General features: G+C 45.8%; 1 pseudogene; it reads left to right on the top strand.

Annotated features, from left to right (window-relative positions):
* Window positions 1-14,812, top strand: part of LOC144291398 (integrator complex subunit 4 pseudogene) — a 97,028-nt pseudogene extending 82,216 nt beyond the window's left edge.
* Window positions 14,813-26,120: the final 11,308 nt, after the last annotated feature.

Raw genomic sequence — 26,120 nt, 5'->3', positions numbered from 1 at the left:
GTGTAGAACCTGCTCATCTTGGTGAAGTCCCAGCAATCCTTTTCTTCGCTCTTGTTTCTCTGGCCTTCGTGGCTGATGTCATTTCTACGAAGTTGCTGTGGCCCAGTTCAAGAAGGGTGTTGTTGCCTTTGTCCTGCCCTAGGATTTTGATGGACTCTTGTCTTGCAAAATTGAGATCCTTCATCCATTTTGAGTTTATCCTTGTGTATGGTGTGAGAGGAATGGTCCAGTTTCATTCTTCTGCGTGTGGCTGTCCAGTGTTCCCAGCAGCATTTATTGAAGAGGCTGTCTTTTCTTTTTCCCCGTGCATGGTCTTTCCTGCCTGGCTGAATATTAGTTGCCCATAGAGTTGAGGGTCCACCTCTGGATGCTCTCTTCTGTTCCATTGATCGGCGTGTCTGTTTTTGTGCCAGTATCCCACTGTCTTGCCCGTCACAGCTTCGTGGCACAACGTGAAATCCGGCATTGTGCTGCCCCCGCAGTGGTTTTCTTGGCGACTCTTCCCGTGGCCGTTCGGGGTCTTTTCGCATTCCACACCAGCCTTCAGAGGACTTGCTCCAGCTCTCTGAAGAGAGTCCGTGCTATTTCTGACAGGGATTGCATTAGTTGTGTATATTGCCCTGGGTCACGTTGACATTTTCCCCAATATCAATTCTTCCAACCCAGGAGCGTGGAACCCTTTTCCATCTCTTTGTGTCTTCCTCAGTTTCTTTCCGACATGTTCCACAGTGTTTCAGGAAGCCATCCGGCCCTAGACTTTTGTGTCCTGGGAGGTCTTTGATGATGACTGCTTTAATTTCCTCCCTGGATATTGACCTGTTGGGGTTTTCTGTGTCTTCCTGTTCCGTTTCTGGTAGTTTGTGGTTTTCCGGAAATGCGTTCGTTTCTTCTCGATTGCCCAATTTATTGGCGTATAGCTGCTCAGGATGAGTTTTTCAGATCGCTTGTATTTCCTACGTGGTGGTGGTGATCTCTCCTTTCTCATTCATGTTTTTGTTAATTGGAGTCTTTTCTCTCTTCTTTGAATAAGGCTGGCTTCATGGTTTTTCTCTCTCTTATTGGTTCTTTCAGAGGTCCACCACCTGGTTTTGTGGATGTGTTTCCTCAGTTCTTCTGCTCTCTATTTCATTGAGTTCTGCTCGAATTTTTATTAACCGTCGTCTTCTGCTGGGTGAAGGTTTCATTTGCTGGTCCTTCTCCAGCTCCTTTAGGTGCCAGGTTAGTTTTCGTATTTGAGTTCCTTTCCAGTGTTTGGATCGATGCTTGTATTGCGATGTCTTTCCCCTATTTGGGACCGCTTTTGCTGTATCCCAGAGATTCTGAACGGTTGGTCGTATCTTCGTTCTCATTGGTATCTGTGAATTTTCCTAATTCTTCTCTAATGTCCTGGTTGACCCTTTCACCTTTCAGCAGGATGGTCCTTAACCTGCACGTGTTTGAAATCCTTGCAAACTTCTTGTGGTTGAGCTCTAGTTTCAGAGCATTATGGGCTGAAAATATGCAGGGGACGATCCCAAAGTTTTGGTATCGATTATGACCTGATTTGTGACCCAGTATGTGGTCTCTTCTGGACAAAGTTCCTTCCACGTGCAATTGAGAAGAATGTGAATTCAGTTGCATTTGGATGTAAAGTTCTGTAAATATCTGTGAGATCCACCTGGTCCACTGTATCCTTTAGTGCTCTTGTTTCTTTGGAGATGCTGTGCCTGGAAGACCTGTCAATTGCAGAAAGCGCCGTATTCGAGTCTCCAAGTAAAAGGGTATTATTATCTAAGTATGTCTTAACTTTGCTTAGCGATTGATTGATATCCGTGGCAACTCCCACATTCAGGGCATAGATACCCACGATCGTTAGTTAGGTCGTCTTGTTGGATAGATCCCTTACGTACGATCTAGTCTAGTGATTGTGTGAGGTTTCCCACATAGAGTGTCATGTCCTCTGTGAAGAGTGAGAGTTTGACTTCTTTGCCGATCCGGATGCCTTTTTTTTCTGTTTCGGAATGTCGCTGGGAAAGCGAGGACCACTACTATTCTGCCAAACGAGAGTGTTGAGGGTGGACACCCTGTTGTGTTCCTGACCTTAAGGGAAAAGCTCCAGGTTTTTCCCAATGAAGAGCACGTTCCCTCTCTGGGTCGTTTGTACATGGGTTTTATGATAATTGAGGTTTTTTTCCCAGTATGCGTACCCAGCAGAAGGTTTTCATCCATACAGAATAACACCCAGTGCTCATCCCGTCAAGTGTCCCCCTCAGTGCCCGTCACCCATTCACCCCCACCCCCCGCACTCCTCCCCTTCTACCACCCCTAGTTCGTTTCCCAGAGTTAGCAGTCTTTACGTTCTGTCTCCCTTTCTGATATTTCCCACACATTTCTTCTCCCTTCCCTTATATTCCCTTTCACTATTATTTATATTCCCGAAATGAATGAGAACATACGCTGTTTTATTTCTTTATTTCTTTATATTTTATTGGTATATGAATTTTAAAATTAAGAATTCAGTTTACTTAATAGACTACAGAACTATTCAGATGTTTTATTCACAGTACTTACATGTTACTGCATGAGTTGTAGTGGCTTGTGCCTTTTTGAGAAGCTTGTCCTTATCTTTGAATTGGTCAAATTGATGTGTGAAGTCTTACTACTGTTTCCTTTATCTTTTCAGTTTCCGCAGGGTCTGTAATGATAACGTTTCTTTCCTGATTTTGTTAATTTACGTCATATCAGTCTCTCTCTCTCACTCATTTCTCTAGAGGTTTGCGTATTTTATTTCCTATATTTAAGGGATCACATTTTTGTTTCGTTGATTTTGGGGTTTTTTTTCCTGTTTTCAGTTTCTTTGATTTTTTTCTTGTATTTACTATGCTATTCCTTCCTCTCAATTTGCTTTACTTTGTTCTTCTTTTTCTAGATTATTTAAATGGAAGCTTAGATTATTTGACAACTTTCTCTTTTTTAGTATGAGCAAATAATCTCATAAATTTCCCTTTCAGAGCTACGCACCACCGATATTGGTGTGTGGTATTCTCACTTTCATTCCGTTCTGTGTATTTTTAAAACTTTCCTTTGACATCTCCTTTCAACTCCTGGATTGCTTGGAATCATTTTGCTTAGTTTCTCAATATTTGGAGATTTTTCTGCTACTGATTTTTAGTTTGAGTCCATGATTTTCAAAGACCATGCTCTAGAATTTTAATTCTTGTAAATACGTTGAAGTTTGTGTCATGGTCCAGGATATGGCCTGTCTTGGTGTGAGTTCTGTGGGTGCTTGAAGACAACGTGTTTTCTGCACTTCTTGGGCGAGGTGTTTTATACCTGTTGTTGACATACTGTTGGCTGATGGTCTTCTCGAGTGCTCTGTATCATTGCTAATCTTTGTCCAGATTTTCTATCATTTATTTTTCTTCTTAAAATTTTTTTTGAAAAAGAGTTTATTTATTCATGAGAGACACACACACACACACAGAGATGCAGAGACACAGGCAGAGGAAGAATCAGGCTCCCCACAGGACGGATGCGAGACTCAATCCCAGGACCCCGGGATCATGCCCTGAGCCAAAGGCAGATGCTCAACCGCTGAGCCACCCGGGCGTCCCTGGGTCATACTTGTTAAAAACCAGTCTGCCAATGTCTGTCTTTTGTATGTTTAGAACACTTCTCTTTCATGTAATTATTATGTCAGAGCATCCACCTGTCATTTTATGTTTTGTTTCTTTTTCCTGCTTTCCTCTGTGTTAGTCGAACGCGTTTTTAGAATTCAGCTTTGATATATCATTGTGCCCGTGAGTGCGTATCTTTCTCAGTGCTGCTTGAGGTTTTATACTACAGACACGTAATGTCACATTCTACTGTTGTCGACATGTTACCGGATAGGGCGAAGTGCAGAAACCCCACCTCCGTGGCCTTCAGCCTCACCTGCAACATCACTGTCTTAAATATTTCTTCTGCATACATTTGAGCCACACCAGGCAGTGCTGTGTGACTTGCTTCAACCAGCACGTAGCAGAGAAGGGAAGTAAATTTTATTCATGGATATTTTTGCTTATGTTATGTTATTTTTTCCTCCCCTATGCCCAGGTGCTTCCTTTTCTCCTTTTCTTTCTGGTTACAGGTCTTTCTCTTGGGGCAGGTCTGTTGGTGACAAGGCCTCCTACTTTTCCCTCTTGATTTCTTTCATTCCTGAAGGGCTCTGGGTAGACAGTTCTTTTCTCTCTGCACTAGAAAAGCCGGCCACCATCTCATGGCCTCCATGATCCCCGATGAGAAATCTGCGGTAATTCCAACCGTGTTTCTCGTGGGAGAGGCACCGTTACTCCCCCGTTACTGTTCGGCCTCATCCCCTATCATGATGTTTCTGACATTTGACTGTGTTGTGTCCTGGTGTGGATTTCTTCGGTTTGTCTGCACTGGGGTCTTTCCAGTTTCCTGAGTGTGGAGATTTAGGTCTTTTGTCAAATTTGGGGTCTTTTCATCCACTAATTCTCTGAAGTTTTGTAGCCATTTTCTTACTCGTCTTTGGTGACTCCGTGGACATGAATGTGGGATCTTTTGTTACGGTCCTATGGGTCACTGTATTTTGGGGATTTCCTTCCCAGTCTCTGCTCTGTTTTATCCATGTGGGCTATCTCTGTCATTCCGCCTGCAAGTTCACTAGGCTCTCCGTTCTCTGCACCTGTCGAGCTTTTTATTTGATTTTTTTTTCAGCTCCAACATTTGTATTTGAGTCTCTCTTGTATCTTTTATCTCTTTGCTGGTTCCTTTTTCTTCTTTCATTTTTTCCAGGTGTGTTTGTGGCTGTTTATCGAATGATTCCTACATTAGCTGCTTTAAAATCTCGTTAGGTATGGTGATTATTCTGTTAATCATGCTGTTGCTGTCTATTGATTGTCTTTATTCATTTGTTGAGATCGTTCCGGTTCTCATGTGCTGCGTGATTTTCTTTTTTTTTCTAAGATTTTATTTATGTATTTATTCATGAGAGACACAGAGAGAGGTAGAGACAGAGGCAGAGGGAGAAGCAGGCTCCCTGCAGGGAGCCCGCACGATGCAGGACTTGATCCCAGGACCCCAGGGTCACACCCCGGTTGGAAGGCAGATGCTCAACCACTGAGCCATCCAGGCATCCTTAATACATTTATCTTAAGTCACGTTTTGGTAGTCAAGTTAAATGTAGTAATGTTTGTAGGATGCTGGGAGACATTGTAGGATCCACGTTCATGAGTTTGTCCTTTGGATTTCTGGCTTTGTGTTTTATTTTGCTGGTCAGAACACATCAGGCTTGTCGGCTCCTGATGCAGCGTTTACTTCTGCTTGGGGCTTTCGGGCTGGGTCTGAGATTGGACGTGGATTGCAGGTAATATCTTTATGATGTCAGAAAACTACTTTGTTCCAGGTTTTGCTGTTTTTAATCGGGGATGGGTGCTTGATCTTGCCAGATGGCACTTTGCTCCCTATGGGAAAGTTGTGTGCTTTTACTCTTGGTTATGTGTGTCAGCTTTAGGGACCATCCCTAATCTCGTGGGTGCAGCTGATGCTGAGCCCCTGGTCAGAAGGACAGCCACAGCCTGTCCTTAGGAATTTCATATGACAGTGGTTTATGCAAGTGTGAACACTCTTTCCCCCTCATGTGCGGGTTCCAGAGAGCCTCTTTATGGCTGAGGTGGCAGGGCTGATCCATGCAGCCCTTCCAGCCCAGTCTCCCATCTCTTCACTGATCTGCCACTGCTGGTGTGTGGCCCTCATCCTCGTTAACCAAGATGGTAGGTAGAGGGCTGGACATCAATACCATGTCCCCAGCAACAGAGGGACAAAAGGAAGAATAGGCCATCTTTAAGAGCCGTTCCAGAAGCTCTTACGTGACCTTTCACCCCCTGTCTTCTGGGCCACATCTAGCTGCAAGAGCAGGCTGGATCACAGGGTGTTTATCTTAGGTCTCTGAGCCCCAGATGAAAGTAAGAGGCTAGACGGTTGTGCTAGTGGTGAAGAAAGGATGTGGGAACAGCAGCCAGCTCTGCCCTGGCCTCACTTCCAGCACCAGATGCCACTGCCCAGCATTCCCAGCGTGGTACTCTCCTGTGGTCTATGGCTGACTCAATTTCCCTGTCCTAACTCCACGGTGCAGGGCAGTGATGGGATGGAGAGACCAGGTCCTGGAGGTGTGCCCTTAGCTGGGGTCCTTGGAGAGGGAGGGGTTCCAGGGAATTAGGAGAATACTGAACGGGGAGGACGGTGTGCTGGGCACGGCGGGTGTGGGGGGCAGTCTCCCTTGTTTGATCCGATGTAGCGTATTTGTAGGTACAGGTGAGGGATTTAAGACCTGAGCCCTGAGCAGTGGGAATTGGAGGCGTGGCAGGCAAAGGGGGAGCAGGGTCTGGGGGGCAATGACCCCCTCACAGAGCACCTGCTGAGGACGTGGTGCGCCTGTCTCCCTGTCTGGTGTGATGGAATTCAGACAGGGCAGAGATGCGATGCAAGGCCAGGCCACCGTGCACTTCTCCAGGGACCCTCCATGTGGGGCATGCTGGTGCCTGAGCCACCCCTGAGCCCCTAACCGCAGCTCGGCAGCCCGGGCGGCCCAGGGTCGTGGGGCCCCGTGATGCTGGGTCTTCCCAGGAGAGCGTGAAGCCCCATGTGTGTTCTAGGGCAGCATTCTGTAGTGTCTCGGCCTCGTGCCTCGAGGCCCAGGGGCCATATATGTGTTCTTCAAATCCATGAGCATGGAATTTTTTCCATTCCTTTGTGTTCGCTTCAATTTCTTTCATGAGTGTTCTATAGCTCTAAGAGTATAGATCTACCTATTTGGTTAGGTTTATTGCTGGGGGCGGGCCTCTCTGTGGCCAGGGCGTGGCCGGGGCATGGCCGGGAGCTTACCCTGGCGCCTGACCCCCAGCGTGACCAAAGTCCCCAGGGCGTGGCCCGGGAGGAGCTGGGCACAGATGCAGCGATCCCGCCACTGGGGCAGGAGGTTAGTCGGCCTCGCCGCCGCTCCAGGCCCGTGGTTCCCCGCACTGCGGGCTCGCGGCAGTGGCTCTGCAGGCCTCGGCCCCGACACGCAGGTCAGCGTGGGCCCCGGGAGGCTTGACGGGCCCCAGGGTGGCTGTGCGAGGGGCATCTGGCCCTCGCTCGTGGCGTGGCGGATGCCTGGGAGGGACCAGGTGGGGGACAGCGGTCCTTGGTGGCCACATGGAGGCGCTCCCGTGGCGAGCTGGGCCAACACCCTTTGGGCCGCCAGGTTGCCAAGGGCAGAGGGCTACATGGGGGAGGAGTGGTGGGACCTGTTGGCGGAGGGGGCGGCGGAGGGGCCTCCTACGTGTCAGGTCAGGTCTCACAGGAGCGGCTCAGGGAGGGTGTGGGGCCCCTCCCCCCGGGCTCAGGGAGGTGCCGCCGAACCCATGTGCGTGCGCTCAGAGGGGTTAGGGTGCAGGCACCTTGCAATGTCAGGGCAGGGCCTTGGGGCGGTGGCTTGAGGGCCTGGGCCGCTGGGCCCCAGGAGCCCCCCCAAGGCCCTTGGCTGTTCCCTCGCCCCCCTCCCCCCTCCCCGCTCTCGGGTCCCTCCCTAAGCACCCCAGCCTGGCCGGGAGCCCGCCCCTCCCGCTTGGTCCCTATCAGGTGAGTATGGCTACCTCTGAAATTTTTCCTTTTTGAAAGCGTTCCCCTTTCTGCACATCCGGTCCAACATTTGTGGTTTCCTGTCTGGCCAATGTTCCCCATTCTCACCGCTGTGAGGTGGAATTCCTTGTGGTTTTGATCTGTATTTCCCTGATGGAAATACAGTGATGCAGCGCACTTTGTCATGGGCTTGTCGGTCACATCTACATCTTGCTCTGTGCTGTTTCGGTTCGTGTCTTTTGCCCATTTCCGGATTGGATGGTTGGTTTCTCTGCTGTTGAGTTGAATAGGTTCTTTAGAGATCTAGGATGCTGGCCCTTTACCCGACGGGTCATTTGCACGTAGCTTCTCCCATTCTGGAGGTTGTCTGTTGGTTTTGTTGAGTGTCTCTTTGGCTGTGCGGAAGCTTCTCATCCCGATGAAGTCCCAATAGTTCATATTTGCTTTTGTTTCTCTGGCCTTTGTGGGTGTATCTTGCATGAAGTTGCTGTGGCCAAGTTCGGGAAGGGTGTTGCCTGTGTTCTCCCCTAGGGTTTTGATGGAATCTCATCTCACATTTACATCTTTCATCCATTTTGAGTTTATCTTTGTGTCTGGTGTGAGACAGTGGTCCAGGTTCACTCCTCTGCATGTGGCTGTCCAGCATTCCCAGTGGCATTTATGGAAGAGACTTGTCTTTTTTTCCAGTGGATGGTCTCTCCTGCTTGGTCGAATATGTGGTCTTGACCACTGAGTGGAGGGTCCACTTCTGGATTCCTCTTCTGTTCCATTGATGGATGTGTCTGTTTTTGTGCCTGTACCACACTGTCTTGGTGAGCACAGCTTTGCAGTGCAACCTGAAATCCGGCATTGTACTGCCCCCCGCTGTGGTTTTCTTGGCTACTCTTCCTGTGGCCATTCGGGGTCCTTTCTGATTCCACACAAATCTTCAGATGATCTGTTCCAGCTCTCTGAAGAGAGTCCATGGTATTTTGATAGGGATTGCATTGTGTAAATTGCCCTGGGTCACGTTGACGTTTTCCCAATATTCATTCTTCAGATCCATGAGCATGGAATAGTTTGCCATCTCTTTGTGTCTTCCTCAGTCTCTTTCAGACGTGTTCTGTCATTTTTCGGATAGAGATCCTTGACCTCTTTGGTTAGGTTTATTCCTAGGTAGTGCATGCTTTCGGGTGCCATCCCAAATGGGGTTGACTCCTTAATTTCTCTTTCTTCAGTCTCATCGTTAGCGTCTAGAAAGGCCACTGGTTTCTGGGCATTGATTTCGTACCCTGCCACACTGCCGAATATGCTGTATGAGTTCTAGCAGTCTTGGGGTCGAGTCTTTTGGGTTTTCCAGGTGTATGGTATCATGTCATCTGTGAACAGGGAGAGTTTGACTTCTTCTAGGCCGATTTGAATGCCTTTTATTTCTTTTTGTTGCCAGATTGCTGAGGCTATGACGTCTAGTGTTATGTTGAATTGCAGTGATGAGAGTGGACATCCCTGTCTCGTTCCTGATCTTCTTCGGGGAAAGGCTCCCAGCGTTTCCCCCTTGGGAATGATAATTTGCCGCGGGCTTTTCATAGATGGCTTTGAAGATGTTGAGGAATGTTCTCTCTATCCCTATACTCTGAAGCGTTTGGATCAGGAATGGATGCCGTATTTTGTCAAATGCTTTCTCTGCATCTATTGAGAGGATCATCTGGTTCTCGTTTTTTCTCTTGCAGATCTGATCAGTCACATGGAGTGTTTGACAAGTGTTGAACCAGCCTTGCATCCCGGGGATAAATGCTACCTGGTCACGGTGAGTAACTTCTCAATGTACCGTTGGATCCTATTGGCTCATATATTGTTGAGAACGTTTGCATCCGTGTTCATCGGAGACATTGGTCTATAACTCTCCTTTTTGGTCGGGTGGGGTCTTTGTCTGCTTTTGGACTTAAGGTGATGCTGGCCTCATAGAACGAGTTTGGAAGTATTCCATCTCCAGAAGCTTCAGCTGGCCTCACTGTAGTCTCTTTGGCAGGCTCTTGATTTGGTTCAGGATGTTGCTCAGTGGCAAAAGTCATTTGCTCCACTGAGGCAGGTGGCGGCTCCGGCATGTGCGGGAACCCAATAGCATGCACCTGGGCGTGCTCTTCCTCCAGGGTGGCCACGGGTACAGGTAGCTCTTGCATGTCGGAACAGTGAGTCAGAGGTGTTACCACCACATGCATTGGTTTGGTCTGAGCAGCTGGCTTCTCGGCTCGAGCCATGACCAGCTCAATCACCTCTGGCCCTGAAGCTTTAGCAGGCCCCAAGGTAGGAGCTGGGGCCAGTTGTTGAGGTGGTTCAGGATATTGCACAGGGGTGGACACTATTTGCTCCACTGAGACGAGTGGCTGCTCCGGCATGTGGCAGACCCTGATAGCATGCGCTGGGACATGATCTACTGCGAGGGTGGCCAAGATTGCAGGTGGGTCCTCCTTGTTGGGAGAGTGAATCAGAGATTTGACCACCTCATGCATTGGCTTCAACTCAGCAGCTGGTATCTCTACTCTGGCCAAGCACTCAGCACCGACAGCCCTGCCCAGCTCGATCACCTCAGGCCCAGAAGCTTCATCAGGCCCCACCTTCAGAGCTGGGGTGGGCTGCTGACATGATGTTGCTCAGGGGCCAAAGCTGGTTGCTGCACTGAGGCAGGTGATTCCTTTGGCATGGCATGCCGGGGACATTGATAGTGGGCACCTGGGGGAGCTCTTGTTGCAGGGTGGCCAAGTGTGTAGGTGGCTCCTCCAGGTCGGGACAGTGAATCAGAGGTGTGACTGCCTTGTAAATTGGCTTGGCCTCAGCAGCTAGCATCTCGGCTCGGGCCATGCACTCAGCACCAACTGCCATGCCCGGCTCAAACTGCTCAGGCCCATAAGTTTCAGCTTGCCCCAGTGTAGTAGCTCTGGCGGGCTCTTGATTTCGTTTAGGATGTTGCTCAGTGGCCGAAGTCGGTTGCTTCACTGAGGCAGGTGGCTGCTCTGTCATGTGGGGGATCCCGATAGCATGCCCCTTGGCGTGCTCTTCCTCCAGGGTGGCCATGGGTACAGGTACTTTTTCACATTTGAAATACATTATTGCATATTTGCTTATGTTAAAAAAATAACTGTGTCCAAAACTTAAAGATTCTTATTTACTGATGCATTTAAATCTTTCTCATGATGATCTACGGCATTTAACATAGTAGTGAAATTGTTCATATCTGTGCCTTCAGCAGCTTTTACTTCTGTACTTGTGGTGTTCCTGTTTATATCACTCGGATATCTTTTGAAAAACAATGACATACTTTAGAACCCTGAAGATTTCCCTGGTGTTTTTTTTTTTTTTTTTTAGTGTCCTACATTTCCATTTATTGGACCTACTGAATACATCAGTTAAATGTTTGCTTATTTTACATAAAGGGCCCATTTTCTTTTTTTTTGAATTTTTAATTTTTTATTGGAGTTCAATTTGTCCACATATAGCACAACACCCAGTGCTCATCCCGCCAAGTGCCCCCCTCATTGCCCATCACCCAGTCACCCACCCCCACCCACTTCCCCTTCCACTACCCCTTGTTTGTTTCCCAGAGTTAGGTGTCTCCTGTTTTGTCACCCTCACTGATACTTTCACTCATTTTCTCTCCTTTGCCTTTATTCCCTTTCACTAATTTTTATATTTCCCAAATGAATAAGACCATATAATGTCTGTCCTTTTCCGATTGACTGTTTTCACTCAGCATAATACCCGGGACAGCTGCACCCCAATGTTTATAGCAGCAATGTCCACAATAGCCAAACTGTGGAAGGAACCTCGGTGTCCATCGAAAGATGATGGATCAAGAAGCTGTGGTCTGGCGGGAAGTCATGGCGGCTCACCTAAAGAAACGAGTGTACGACGAATTCACTAAGGAGGTCCAGCAACAACAGGAGGAAATTGCAACCAAGAAACTGCGATTGACAAAACCAAGTAAATCTGCAGCACTCCACGTAGATCTGTGTAAAGCTCCCTTCCCAGCGGATGCTTTGCAGTATCTACTCCAGTTTGCCAGAAAGCCTGTTGAAGCAGAAAGTGTGGAAGGAGTAGTTAGGATTCTCTTGGAACATTATTATGGAGAATGATCCATCTGTGAGACTGAAAATTGCATCATTGTTGGGTTTATTATCAAAGACTGCAGGATTTTCACCAGACTGCATTATGGATGATGCCAATAACATCCTGCAGAATGAAAAGTCTCATCAAGTCCTTGCTCAACTGTTGGACAGCTTGCTTGCAACTGGCACCAGACTCCCAGAGAATCAAGCTATCCAGATGGGATTAGTTGATGTAGCCTGGAAGCACCTCACAGATACGTCTCATGGTGTAAGAAATAAGTGCCTGCAATTACTTGGCAATCTTGGCTCTTTGGAGAAAAGTGTCACAAAAGATGGAGAAGGCCTAGCTGTCAGAGATGTCCAGAAGATGATAGGGGATTACTTCAGTGACCAAGACCCACGTGTCAGAACAGCAGCTATAAAAGCCATGTTGCAGCTTCATGAGAGAGGACTGAAATTACACCAAGCAATTTATAATCAGGCCTGTAAATTGTTGTCTGATGACTATGAACAAGGGTGCAGTGCTGCAGTCCAACTTATCTGGGTTGTCAGTCAGCTCTATCCTGAAAGCGTTGTCTCCATTCCTTCTCCTAATGAAGAAATTCGCTTAGTTGGTGATGCATTTGGAAAAATTTGCCCCATGGTCAATGATGGCTCCTGGGTGGTTCGAGTTCAGGCTGCAAAGCTGTTGGGCTCAATGGAACAAGTCAGTTCTCATTTCCTGGAGCAAACACTCGACAAGAAGCTCATGTCCGATCTCAGGAGAAAACGCACTGCACATGAACATGCCAAGGAACTTTACAGGTCAGGAGAGTTTTCCAGTGGCAGAAAGTGAGGAGGTGATGCTCCCAAAGAAGAAATAGATACAGGAGCTGTGAACTTGATTGAGTCAGGAGCTTGTGGAGCCTTTGTTCAGGGATTGGAAGATGAGATGTATGAGGTCCTCATTGCTGCTGTGGAGGCTCTCTGCGTGCTGGCCCAATCTTCACCTTCTTTTGCGGAGAAGTGCCGCCCTGATTTCCTGGTTGACATGTTTAATGATGAAATTGAGGAAGTACATCTGCAGCCCATACACAGCATGAGAAAAATTTCTAATAATATCACTCTCCGAGAGGATCAGCTTGACACTGTCCTGGCTGTGTTAGAGGATTCATCCAGAGATATTCGAGAGGCTCTTCATGAACTTTTATGCTGTACTAATGTTTCGACTAAAGAAGGGCTTCATCTTGCACTGGCGGAGCTGCTGAAAAATTTAACCAAGTACCCTACTGATAGGGACTCTATATGGAAGTGCTTGAAGTTTCTGGGAAGTCGGCATCCAACCCTGGTGCTTCCCTTGGTGCCAGAGCTCCTGAGCACCCATCCGTTTTTTGACACAGCTGAACCAGACATGGATGAACCAGCTTACATTGCAGTTTTGGTTCTTATTTTTAATGCTGCTAAAACCTGTTCAACAATGCCAGCACTGTTCTCAGATCATACCTTCAGGCATTATGCCTACCTCTGAGACAGTCTTTCTCATCTTGTTCCTGCCTTAAGGTTACCAGGTAGAAAACTAGTGTCATCGGCCATTTCTCCCGGTATTGCGCCCCATGAGGACCCGTCCCATCAGTTCCTGCAGCAGAGCTCTGAAAGGGTGTACAGTCTTCAGAGCACCGGAACCCTCAGGGAACCCAGAAGCTGCTGGAGTTCACCATCCAGGATCTTCAAAAACGTGGAGAACTTCAGTCTGAACTAGCAGGAGTCGCTGCTAGGAGTTCTCGGCTACCTATCTTTGGTGTCAGCTTCTTCTCCTCAAGGCCTTGCAAGAAAAGCTCTGGAATGTGGCTGCCCCTTTATATTTGAAGCAGAGTGACTTGGCCTCCACAGCAGCAAAACAGATCATGGAAGAGACCTACCAAATGGAGTTCATGTACAGTGGTGTGGAGAATAAACAGGTGGTGATTATACATCACCTGAGGCTGCAGGCCAAAGCCTTGCAACTTATAGTAACAGCACGGACTACTCGAGGAGTTGACCCCTTATTTGGGATGTGTCAAAACTTTTTACAGGAAGTGGACTTTTTTCAGAGGTGTTTTATTGCGGATTTGCCCCACCTAAAGGACAGCTTTGTGGACAAACTTCTTGACCTTATGCCCCGACTCATGACATCCAAACCTGTGGAAGTGGTCAAAATTCTATGGACCATGCTGAGGCAGAGTACCTTCTTGCACCTCCCCCTTCCAGAGCAGATCCACACACTTCAGCCAGCATCATTGAGCCAGCAGGTGAGTCAGACAACCCCTTGCAGTTTACATCTGGATTGGTTGTGGCCCTGCATGTCGATGTGACCCTGGAAAATGTCCAGGACCCTCAGAGTGCTGTGAAGGTCCAGGTCTTCTATCCAGATGGCCAGGCTCAGATGATTCATCCTAAGCCGGCAGACTTGCAGAATCCTGGCCCAGGGCGCCACCGGCTTATCACTCAGGTGTACCCCTCCCATACTGCCTGGACAGAACCATGCCAGGTGGATGTGAGGCTGCTGCTGGCCTACAACTCCAATTCCCGCATTCCCAAATCCCCCTGGATTGACGGTGGCGAAGTGTCACCCCAGGTGGAAACCAGCATCGAGGGCACCATCCCCTTCAGCAAGTCTGTGAAAGTTTCCATAATGCCCAAACCTGCAAGGCGCTGAGTCACAAGCATTGTGTAGAGCTAAAGCTGAGAAAGACCTTCTTAGGTAGCAGAGTGAGCCCGAAGCCTAGAGCACTTCACCTGGAGCCGGCGTATGGGCATGAGCACCATCACCCTTATCGTCTCATCTGGTATCAAACACAAAATAAATTATTTTGCATTAAAAAAACAAAAACCTTCAAGTCCACACCTCTTCCTTCCCTGACTCCCCCCACCACCTCAATAAAGTTGAGAAAACAACAACAACAACAACAAGAATCTGTGGTCTATGATACAATGGAATATTACTCAGCCATTAGAAACGACAAATGCCGTGAAAGGAGAGTGATGTTTGTCTACTTGTTGGGTTCATGTTGTTGTACGTGTGTGTGCAGCCAACCAGCAGTGCTCATTATGTACCAGATCATCTACTAAGAATAGTCTTTTACCCAAAACCAGGAAAGAGGAGAGAGAAAGAACTAGTTTTGAGAGCTTTTTGATTTGGAAAAAGCATTACAAAAATCACAATTTTCATTATACAGTAAGGGAGTAGCTTCCTTCATTCTCGTGAGGATTAACGATAGAGGGAGTCCTGTGAAATGAAGACCACTTTGTATTCCAATTTAATTTCTTGAATTTCTTAATTGTTTCCTTTTCTTTTTGGTTTTTACTGACATTCAAAAACTGAAAAACTTCTAGCTCATAACTTTGTTGCATTTCTAGGTCCTTGCAGCAACAAAAGGAGATTGTCATATTAGGACTAGAACTTTAAGTGAGTCCTAAAGTATTGGAAGAAAATTCTAAAATATACATTGAGGTTCTACAAGGAAAAGATTGAGTTTAAACAAAAGAGCCTGAGCTAATTCTTCCAGAAGGTTTGTTACTTTGAATTCAGAGCCCTTTTACAAGTATATTAGAAAAATAAGTAGTCCCACAGTATCAGTCGATTCATGTATAAATGAGAAGAGGGCTAACATTAATGAAACTACCTCTAAAGTAGTTGACTGCCAAGCTGATTGTTAAATTGGTTATTATGGAAACAGGAGAACCAACTCACACACTTAGAAATGAGGTCCCAGACTGGAAGCACTGGTAAATGTAGCTGCTCATAATCTAAGTTAAATAATTCCTTGACAATCTGAGTAGATCTATATCATCATGGTGGTCTTATATGTAATTTAGGGTGTTTAGTAGGAAATTATTGAATGGACTTCATGATTCTCTAGAGCTTATTTTTGAGAGGTGCTAGTGAATCAGGAGGGAAAAAAATAAATGCTCAAAAAAGTCCTATTGCCATCTTACACATTTGGGGAAACTGTAAGAATATGTCCAAAGAATCTTGGTCTTCAATACTTTTATATACAGTAATAACTAACACCATAAAATAGCACTTATTTAGATAGAATTGATGGTAGACGTGGCAGTACTACATCCTTTTCTACAATGTCTGAGTGTTTGTAGTACTTAAGACCTTTCCATCAGGCATCAACATTAAATATTGAATACCTCTAGAAAGTGTGAAAATAATTTTGTCTTTGGAAGTAGTTAACGTGCAGTTTTTCCGTGTGTCCCATTGGACTTTTCTAGTGATGATTCTCCTAGGATGCTTTATCAGTAGCTGTCTGGATTTTATGGACTAAAAAGGTGATATTTTCTTTTATAATTGAAATCTGTAAATTATCTTTATACTTAATTTTCTATGTCCATTCATAGCAAAAAGTAAGCAAAATATCCCAAGACAAAGAATGATGGTTCCCCCCCCCCCCACCAAACCTTGAGCATAACCGTTGAGGAACAAGAACTGTCGGAGATCTATGTGTGTGTATCTGTACATACATCCATGCATACATGGCAAGATTTAACAGAAATCACAATTCCGACATCATCTGTGGTTTATGTCACAGCTCTTCTCTGTCATCAGCCTCTGTTTTTCTCTTTGGGCTTTCGTTGAAAAATACTCAGCCTCATATCTTTTGCTCTGAGACTTTAACTGTAATCCTTGAATTCTTAATTTCAGTTCAGAAACCCTAGTCGTAGAACTCATGAGTCTCCAGATTTCCATGACTGTCACCAAAAATTGAAAATCCTATAGGTTTGCCTTTTTTTTTTTAAACTAAAGACTTAAAAGCAAGAAAAGAAAAAAAATGCTTCTTTCTGTCTTGACAAACATGAGGAAGAAACTGCAAACAGGAATACAGGTGGAAGCAACTCCTTCTGTAGCTTCCCCTTGTACTTTTAAAAGAGTTTTGTCATGGGGTTAATGATGGAGAAAGTTGACAACAGGCATTGTATATGTCTGCTGTTTGCAAACTGTATTGTGTGACCGTATTTTTTTCCCAGTCATTGAAAGGATTCTCCCAGTGTGATACCTCTTAATTTAAAGAAAAAAGTGTTTTTTTCTCCTGTAAAATAGTAATCATTTGGAACTGGAGGGTATTACGCTCAGTGAAGTAAGTCAATCGGAGAAGGGCAAACATTATAATGTCTCATTCTTTTGGGGCATATAAAAATAGTGAAAAGGAATAAAGGGGAAAGGAGAAAAAATGAGTGGGAAATATCAGAAAGGGAGACAGAACATGACAGACTCCTCACTCTGGAAAATGAACAAGGGGTGGAAGAAAAGGAGGTAGGGTGGGGGTGTGGGGTGACTGGGTGACGAACATTGAGGGGGACACTTGATGGGATGAGTGCTGGGTGTTATGCTATATGTTGGCAAACTGAACTCCAATAAAAAAAATCATCATTATTTTATGACATTTATAAAATGCAGTAAAAGATAAGGAAACCATCCTGAGAGGCAGGATGCCTCTCTCATTTGGCCAGCTTTTTAACATGTTCTACTTATTTTCCTCCCTTATTATTTAAGGCTTTTTTGTATGTATGCACTGTCTTTTTTATTGGCTATATTTTTGAGGAAGAAGCTCTTCAATTTACAGGTGCTGTATATTTTATAGTCATAAATTCATTGATTTCTAGAAATACACATTTGCTTCCATGTATCCATTAGAGTGCAACAATCCTGAACTCCTAGGGATTTTTCACTGATGAAAGTTGTTTTTATACTTCCCTGTTGTATTGAAGCAGGTCTGAAGATCAGGAAGAAAGCTGACTAGTGATCTGAATTGCAAAATGTTGAGAACTAACCAGTGGGTTGTCATGGTGCCTAATGACTCTTGTGTGTGTGTGTGTGTGTGTGTGTGTGTGTGCCTAATGACTCTTAAGTACAAAGGAAGTTTATTAATTATTTGAAGTAAAGACAACACAGTCATTTGTAGGAGATCCTTAGCTAGAAAGTTTTAATATTCTTTGAAGAAATCAATACAACCAAACCTTAGAAAGTTTTAGAAGTTACCAAAAAATCAAAACCTGAGCTGCAAAAAAGAAAAGTCATGTATCTGAGGTGACAAACGTAAGGGAAGCAAGCAAGTGCAGGAAAGCTGGAAGCTCTCGATTGGTTGTGGCCACAGAGAGTTTGGACAAGACAGCAGGATGTGCCACTTTTGTTTTGTAGGGAAGTGTCATTTGTGACCGTCATATTTGTAAATGGGTTTTCCGTTGGTTTTGGCGGCAACAATGTTTGCCACTCCTCTGGTCTAACTGGACCGAGACATCCCTCACTTCTATTACCGCTAGTCCATGTGTGCAGTGCTGTTGGTTGGCTTTGGAAATGTGAACTTTGTGGATAAAACAGGGAAGTTTCTCTGGCATCGAGTGGCACACAAGGCTCTGTAGGGATGGTGTGTGTGCATGCGTGCGCATGAGATACTCTCATAACAGGAAATATACAGTACTCAATTTCATCAACAGTAGCTCAAATTTAGTTACTGAAACAGGTTTCAATGAACATTGTATTCTCTGCTTCAGGTTTTTGTAGAAGTGACAAAATTGGACAGTGTAATACCGTAAAGAACTACAAATTCACTAGAATATAGCTGACCTCCCCGCAACGTGGGGATTAGGGGTCCCGACAGCATCCCCCAGCACAGCTGAAAATCCACGTATAATTTTTGATTCTGCCAAAACTTGACTGCTAGTTAGTAGCCCACTGTTGATTGGAACCTTACCGATGATATAACCAGTAGATTAATATGTATCTTACAATGAAGTGAGCTAGGGAAAAGAAAATGTTATTAAAATCATAAGGAAGAGGGGCGCCTGGGTGGTGCAGCCATTGGGCTCCTGGGCGATGCCGTCAGTTAAGTGCCTGACTCTTGGATTTGGCTCAGCTCATGATCTCATGGTCTCTGGATCAAGCCCTGCATCGGGACTCATGCTCAGCAGTGAGTCTACTTGGAATTCTCTCCCTCTGCCCCTCCAACTCGTGTACACACTCTTTCTCATTCTCTCTTAAATGACTAAATCTTTAAAAAAAGAAAATCATGGGAGTAAAGACATCTATGGTGCTGTACTGTATAAAGAAGTGGACCCATACAATGCAAACACATGTTGTTCAAGTAACAACTGTACTCTTACTATATATATATCCCACTTATTAAACTGTGATCATTAGACAGTCATCAGCAGTTGTCCCTAAGGCTAATGAGCTTTTTTTTCTCTCTCTCTCCTACTCCTAGTCTGCAGAACAGGAATGCTGCCCCTCTCTACTGCATTAGCAGGAAAAGATCTCTGAGGGCAATTTAGAAGACCTGGTGTCTGTTTCCACGATTGCCCTTTCCAAGCTGGGTCACCTTTCCTCACTCCATGGGGCCTTTGTTCTGTTATGTGTGCTTGAATAGCAGACAGTCGTCAACCAGTCTCATACAGTATAATCTAGTTGGAAATCTCTGAGCGCAGGACTTACACGACAGCCACCCCGCCCCGGATCCCCTGCCCTGCGTGCCCGCTCTTCGTGGTGCTCGCCACCTTGTGACATGTTACAGATTTATTCAGTCATTGTCTCTTCCACCTGCGGAGGAAGACCAAACCCTGTGGATGGGGGCAGTCGCCTGATGTGTTTTGCCCATCGCTGTGTCATCAGCGCCTGCGTCAGAGCGTGTCGGAAACCACATGAAGCTCGTGGTGAATGTTTCTGGAATGAGTTAGTTATTAGGATCCAAACTGTATTTCTGGGTAATAATTTAGAGATCACTAAAAACTAAGTTCCTATGATAAGGGTTTTAGGTGTCTGCCAGTCGGCTTTATGACGTTCTTTGGTTTGCATGAAAAACTCTATTCCTCCTACAGGATAGAATTCGAAGAGCAATTTATATTTAGAAGATGTTTATAATAAGCCTTATGGGCCCAGTTTATCGCAGTGATCTCTTGTTATTCAAATGCTATATTTTCTCTAATGTAGATTGTACGGTTGTGCCTGGGAGGCATGTGCACTGCATGAAAGTAGGATCTGTGAGGCCCTCTAGCCATCATCACACCATATGGCTATTCCTGTAGATACTTACTTAAACCACAAAATATTTGCACATTGCTTTCTTTCTTAGCAAGTAGAAAATATACATGATAATAAAAATGTTACCTGATAGAAGAAATTTAATTTATTCATTTCACAGTTAAGAGTCTGACAATGAGAGATCTGTCCTAAATGGCTACCTACTTATGCATCATGCTTATTATATGTGTCAGATTGAAATATTTCCCATAATCCTGGTAAGTTGAGGAGTAAGGCCCACCTGAGCGCGACCCGAACGCAAGGGCACGAGGCTTTGCACGAGGCGTGGTGCATGGCAATTGGTCTTTTCTGTTTATAGTCACTCCGGGGTGGGGGCCGGGTCTGGAGTGAGATCATCTCCTGTCCTGCCTTCCGTGCTGTTTGTAGGTGGACACCTCCCACATTTGTCATTCTCCCACTGAATTGTATATCCAACTACTCATGTAACCTCTCCTCCAGTTTCTGCAAATAAACATGATCTCACCACACATACTCCTCTGTATTCTTCACCCCTGTGACTTGACTGCAAGGCTGTCTTCCCAGTTACTCAGCCTCCAGACCTCAGAGTTGTCTTTAATTCCTTGCTGTCTTTCAAACCCCCATCCAGTGCATCAGAAAAAAAAAAAACCTTTTATCTTGACCTTCAATATAGATCCAGAATCCAGCTGTTTTCTATTATCTCCACTGCTAGATACTAATTCAAGTGACCATCTTCTCTTGCCTGAATTCTTCAGAAGCCTTTTGTGGGGTTTTCCTGCCTTTCCCCATGCCCCGCTGTGAGATTCTACATGGAGCAGCCATCTCGATCCACTTAAAGCAAAAGTAAGATCCTATAACTCTTCTGAAACCATTTGAAGGCTCATTCAGCTCAGTCACTGTAAAAGCCAAAGTGGGGATGGTGGTCAAAAGGCCTACGTGATCTGTCTGCCCTTCCTTGTCTCTTTTATCACAACCTCTATGTCTGCCTTCCTGACCACTCTGCATCTTCCTTTACTGTTTCTCAGAAACCCATACAAGTTCCCACTCTTGGACTCATTCTAGCTCATTCCCTTGCCTAGAAAATTCTTTGACTTGAATTTCTCTTAGAGAGCCTTCACTTGCTTCAAGTCTTTTCCCAGAGGTAAACTGTTCATGAAGGCCTACATTGATCATTTATTCTAACTGTAAATCCCATCTCGCTGGCACCCCTCATTTCCGTTGTCCTGCTCCATTTTTTCTTTGCTACATGTCTCTTTCTAAAATGCGATGTGATGTTTTGTATTCGTTGCTAATTACTGGTTTCCCACTCTAGAAGCTTCACCAGAGCAGGCACTTTTGCATCTCTTTGTCTCTGCTGTACCCAATGAGGTGAAGACCATGCTTTACACAAGATAATAGCTTATTGAATAATTGAACAAATAAACTATGAGATACAGAATTTCCACTCACTCATTGGACAGATATATTGAGTGCCAATGATTGCAGTCCCTGTACCAGGCATTGCCATACAGTAGAAAGCAAAAGACCCATGTTCCCATGGAGCTTTCTCACGGCCTACTCAGAGGACAGTCACTTTAGAAATATTCATACTGACAAGTGCCTACAAGAAACGTGGGAAAGGTGCTATGAAAGAAAATGACAATGTACCATAAAATATCATAATGGAGAGAACTAGCTCTTAAATTAGAGGTTCAGGGAAGACCCCGTTAAAGAAGTAACATATGTGATGAATGTTGTAAGGCTAAGGCTAAGTTCCTACATAGGAAATCTTAATAGCCATTGAGATGTTGAAGAATGTAAAAAAAATATTGATGGGAGTCTCCAAGATTGAGAAAGATTGAAAAAATGGTCAGGGAAGGTGGAACATAATGAATAGATAGATAGGAGAGCAGCATTAGATGTGACTAAAGTCAGCATGGACTAGATCACACCAGGATTTATTGGCTCAGAGGGTTTTGATTTCATCCAAGGTACAAAGAGAAGACTTTGAAGAGAACTAATAAGCAAAGTAACAACATAATGATGTTTGGGGCTTTCACTATTAGGCTACCTGTTGTGGGTTTGGGAACGATTCAGAAAAGAACAGAGTTAGGGACACCTGGTGTGGGGGGGATCAGTCGGTTGAGCCTTTGCCTTTCGGCTCAGGTCAGGATCCCTGCCCAGTGGGGCATCTGCTTCTCCCTCTCCCTCTGCCTCTCCCCGCTCCGACTCATGCACTCTCTCTCATGGTCTCTCTCAAAGAGATAAAAGTCATCTTTAAAAAATCGAAAAGACTTGAGTTACAAGTGGGAAGGCTAGCCAGAATGCAATGATATTAGTTCTAGTGAGAGATGACAATGGGACATATAAATGTGACCTGGGTGCTGAATATAGAGAAGAAAATAATAAGATGGATGAAAAGTATATTTTAAATTAGAACAGTCATGGGTTAGATGTAGAAACAGATATGGCTGCCTGGTTTCAGTCATCAGCAAATGGATGGATACAGGTAGATAGAAATGTTGGGGTGAGAAACAGATAATAACATAATGAATCATTGACCACCTTTGTAGGGAGATGGGGATTAGGAAGCAGATGATCGGGATCCCTGGGTGGCTAAGCGGTTTGGTGCCTGCCTTTGTCCCAGGGCACGATCCTGGAGTCCCGGGATCGAGTCCCACGTCAGGCTCCCAGCATGAAGCCTGCTTCTCCCTCCTCCTGTGTCTCTGTCTCTCTCTTTCTCTCTCTATATCTATCATGAATAAATAAATCTTTTTAAAAAAAGGAGATGATAAAAAAATTAAGTCCATTGTTTGAGTTTAATCGGGTTCATTTTGATGATCATCCCATATTTTATACATGTTGTCCCATATTGTCCCAGAAGGCTCTGAAAGAGTGCCTGAGTCTCACAGTTTTGCGTGGAATGAACAACAGGCTAGACACTTCAGGCACGGAAAGCTTGTGAGATGGTGTGTAATATCCATCATCCTGAGTATCTCTTTTCATCCTCACACCAGTAAATGTCGAGTCCGTCTTCCTCAGTTCTCGTCTTCAGGGTCTCGGCTTGGAAAAATCTCCACCTGCTCCTCCTTTGTTTTGACTTTTGGTTGTGATTTTTTTTTTTGAGTCTGGGTAGACCAGATGGGACCAGGTGAGGAGCAAGGATTTGGCCTACAGCAAAGCTTGGGAAGGAATGTAAATATCGTGAGCCCCGAGAGAACAAAGCCCACAGCAGAATGTCCATGTGAATGAATCACCGACACGGCAAGCCTGGACACAGGACAGGGTAGGTATTCTAGGGGTCCAAACTTGGCAGGGGACACAATGAGAAATGGGGAAAGCATGCAGCTGCAAAAGGTGTCCCCATAACAGGACAGCCACAGGCAGAGGTGGTATTCAAGAGTTCAGATAAAGGGTGGCACCTCATTGTTTTGGAGAAACACACTGAGAATGCAGTTTGGGAAGCTAGGATTGTTAAGAGGCCCATGTGATGGAACAATCAGAATATCCTTGCAGAGCAGTTTCATCACTAGTGTTCAGTGCCCTTCTTGAATTCCTGGGTGAGACCAACACGTGCACCAGATGAAGCCGAGCCAAGCCCGAGGCAGTGACGTGTACAGACTGTCGATTATGGTATAGAATGATTCCTCCGGTGAGCCTTCACTCACATCTACTCCTGGGTCGAGCAGTTTCTTGTTGCCTCTGCTGCATTGTTAAGTTTGACACCCCATGGACTGGTGGTCTCATCATCGTCTCTTAGAGTTCGAAGACTCAGCCAAATGAATAGGTAACATCCTACTTGCTCTTCTCTTACTTTTAATCATAGTAGTTGCCTAAAAGGGTGACTCATGTATTCAAGGCCTTGAGGAGTCATTAGTGAGAAATTGAAACAAATGTGAAGATCCAGAAAGACCGTACCTTTCTGCTTCAAATTCCACGTGTCTGTTTCTCATTGACTTTGCGTGCTATCAAATCACAATGACTGAGGCTCCCCGGAACCATTGAGAAAAGTATCGTGTGTCATCTAAGCTGGGATGTATTTAAAACACTGCATTATCACTTTCCTAAATAAGATATGTTTTTTTTTTCCACGTCTGAAGCTAGATGTGGTCAGATTCATCTACAAATTCCAAAGAACATTGCCTAATACCAGATACCATGAGCCTGTTTCAAAGCCAAGAGTGAATGATGTCTGGAATTTATGTCCCTGCCAGTTTCACACATATTGAAATGATATAGTTCCTAACAACATAGAGATTAGCTGTCACAGTCTTTAAGTGGCAGTTTGGTACAAAAGGACCATGGTTTTTGTCAGGTTTAATCTGATTGGTAGTGAACTGGAAGAGAGAGGCCAGGCAAAAGTTGGTGGAAACAGGCTTTTATTTTTATTTATTTATTTTGTTTGAAACAGGCTTTTAATGGGATGCGCTCCCTGGCTAGGTTCTGAGGCCCGCAGGGGAGAGAGAGCGAGGGGGGGAGTCACACCCAAGCAAACTGCAGGGGGGGTCTATAAAGAGTTTTCCTCTGGAAGATGGGGGCGGGGCGGCATTCCAATTAGGGCAAGGGTTACAGGTCTTTGGGTGCTCAGTTAGGGTAGGGCCGCAAGGCGGCCTTATTGGGAGGTTGCTGGCCTGGGGTCAGCCATTTTGAGGTCCCCAGTCTCCCCAGCCCAACATTCAGATCTTTTTGTTATGTTATAATGGGGCGATGATTCAGATCCGGCTGCTTCCTGCTGATTTAGGGGCGTCGTGGTGCCTGTTGGAGGTGGGCAGGCCAGCGTAGGGGTGTAAAACAAGTTGGTTGACTGATAACCGAGATCTTTCGCGGATTCCTTCCTTGATGATTCAGAGAGAGCAAGGGACCACCATTAATAGTATGCCAATGATTAGGAGTGGGCTTAGAGAGAGGAGGAGCCATATGGTTAGTGGGGTCTGCCACCATTGGGGTGTAGTTGGGTCGACAGGGTGATACTGTTTTTGGAGAGACTCACGAACTTTGGCGAGGACGTGGAGATTGCTTTCAACTACACCTGTTTCGTTGATGTAGTAGTAGCAATCTTCATTGAGACACATACAAGTTCCTCCTTTCTTGGCCGTGAGGAGGTCCAAGACACGTCGGTTCTGAAGAGCTACCTGGGCCACCGGGTTTATTTGGCATTGTCGGGAAGCAAAAGACTCTGCCAAAGCCTCGATAGCCATTTGAAGCCTCTCGGATAGGTCCCTGGAGGAATCTACAGAGTAGAATAAGGGCCCCTTACCCAGTGGTCACCAGGGTTGAGGCCAGGGAGACCCTGACAACCAGTGGGAGAAAGATCACTCGTTTCTGCTTTTCCAGGGGGCTGATGAGGAGGGCTACTTCTGCCTGACTATAGATAGTTAATCGCGGAACTAGGGAGACAGTCAGGAGCGAGGCAGAGGTATTGAGAGATTGAGATAGGGTGCCATGGCACCAAAAGAATCAGGCAATAGCAGCATGATGAGAGGTGACGTTTGACCGGGTGACGTTGCACAGGGATGAGTTAGGGGCAGAATAACAGAAGGGGAATTGATGGTTGAGAGGGTCAGTAAATAGGGCAACATTAGTGAGAGAGGGATGAGGCAGGCACTGGAGGTGTGGGTGCGGGGCTGGTGCAGCTGAATGCACTTGGGGAGGGGAATGGCCACAAGGGGAGTTTTGCCTAAAGCGGCACAGATAAAACAGTGGGACAGATTGCCCATGCAGGAAAGGCTGGCGAGGGAAGTGCCTTGTTGGATAAGTTTTATCCAGGAGAAGGGGCCCTGGTCCTGAGTTGGGTTAGCCTGTAGGTGGGTGCTCCTGGAGTAGGGGTGACTGAATCCACATGGGCCCACAGGAGGGCTCTTAGAAGAGTTAGGGAAGGTAGGTAAGTAAGATAGGAGAGGAGGAGGTGATGATGGAAGATTTTAAGTGAGCAGGAAGGGCCACCCCGTAGAGAAGCTCAAAGGGACTTAGGCCCGATGGCCCTCTAGGGGTGGCTCTGAGCCTTGTTAAAGCCAGCGGGAGGAGGGTTGGCCTGGACAGGTGGAGTTTCAAGGGTAAGTTTGGTGAGATGTTCTTTGAGAAGGCCGTTGGCCCACTCTACCTTACCCGAAGACTGGGGGTGATATGGGATATGGAGTTTCCAGGTAATATTTAGGCTCTCGGAGTCTTGCCGGGTGATGCTGGAGATGAAAGCCGGGCTGTTGTCAGATTGTAGGATCTCCAGGAGGCTGAATCTCAGAATGATCTGTTCGATGAGTATGGTGGCCACCACATCCGCCATCTCCCGAGCTGTGGGAAAAGCCTCTATCCAGCCTGTAAAGGTGTCCACTAAGGTTAATAGGTAGCGAAAGGATTTATGGCGCGGCATGTGGGAAAAGTCAAGCTGCCAGTCCTTGCCAGGTTGGTAGCCATGGAGCTGGTGATTGGGTCCTGGCCTG

Source organism: Canis aureus, chromosome 20 (assembly GCF_053574225.1).
Source record: "Canis aureus isolate CA01 chromosome 20, VMU_Caureus_v.1.0, whole genome shotgun sequence".
Taxonomy (NCBI): domain Eukaryota; kingdom Metazoa; phylum Chordata; class Mammalia; order Carnivora; family Canidae; genus Canis; species Canis aureus.
Note: the sequence above shows the minus strand (reverse complement) of the source record. Positions and strands in the feature narration are given on the sequence as shown.